This window comes from Chenopodium album, chromosome 2, assembly GCF_948465745.1.
Source record: "Chenopodium album chromosome 2, dcCheAlbu1.1, whole genome shotgun sequence".
In the NCBI taxonomy this organism is placed as follows: domain Eukaryota; kingdom Viridiplantae; phylum Streptophyta; class Magnoliopsida; order Caryophyllales; family Amaranthaceae; genus Chenopodium; species Chenopodium album.
Window position 1 is genome coordinate 72,871,231 of NC_137835.1, and position 712 is coordinate 72,871,942.

At 39.2% G+C, this 712-nt stretch overlaps 1 non-coding gene across 1 annotated transcript; it reads left to right on the forward strand.

Moving 5' to 3' along the window:
* Positions 1–332: 332 nt before the first annotated feature.
* Positions 333–439, forward strand: LOC145607711 (small nucleolar RNA R71). The gene has a single exon (XR_014105614.1). It is a non-coding gene; the product is annotated as a small nucleolar RNA R71 (small nucleolar RNA).
* The last annotated feature ends 273 nt before the right edge of the window (positions 440–712 follow it).

A 712-nucleotide genomic window follows, 5' to 3' on the forward strand; every position in this document is an offset into this window, starting at 1 on the left:
CAATACCACAATTTTCACAGAAAGCCTCATTAGAATTATTATTAATCGCAGAAACATTAGCTACATTAGCAGTGCTCAGATTATCTAATTTTTGGCAAATAGAGGTTAGTTGAGCTTGTAAAAAGGATACAGAGTCGACACTATGCTTCCCCTTGTTAGAAAATCCTCTAGGGTTCCCATATTGGGAACTGTGTATCGCCATGTCTTCAATAACCTGACCTGCATCATCAACATTAAGATTCATAAATCTCCCACTAGCTGCAGAATCTAAAATTATTCTAGAGGAATTTCCAATGCCGTTATAAAAGGCTTGGATTAACTGCCATTGTGCTAAATTATGGTGAGGGCATTCTCTTTGTAAGTCCTCGAACCTCTCCCAAGCCTCATATAAAGACTCATCGGCTTCTTGGGCAAAGTTCTGAATCGCACTCCGTAGTACGGCTGTTCTCTCTGCAGGATAATACTTGTTATAGAAATTCAAAACAAGAGTTTCCCAGTCAGTTATACCAAGTGTAGTTCTATTTAAGCCATTAAACCACAATTTAGCTTTTCCAGTTAAAGAGAAGGGAAAGAGAATCTCCCTGATTTGGTCTTTAGTGACCCCAGCTTGCCTGATGGTGTTACAATATTGACAATAAGCGGCAATGTGAAGATTCGGGTCTTCACCCTTGGCTCCACTAAATTGCTTCCTCTCTATCATCGTTATAAATTG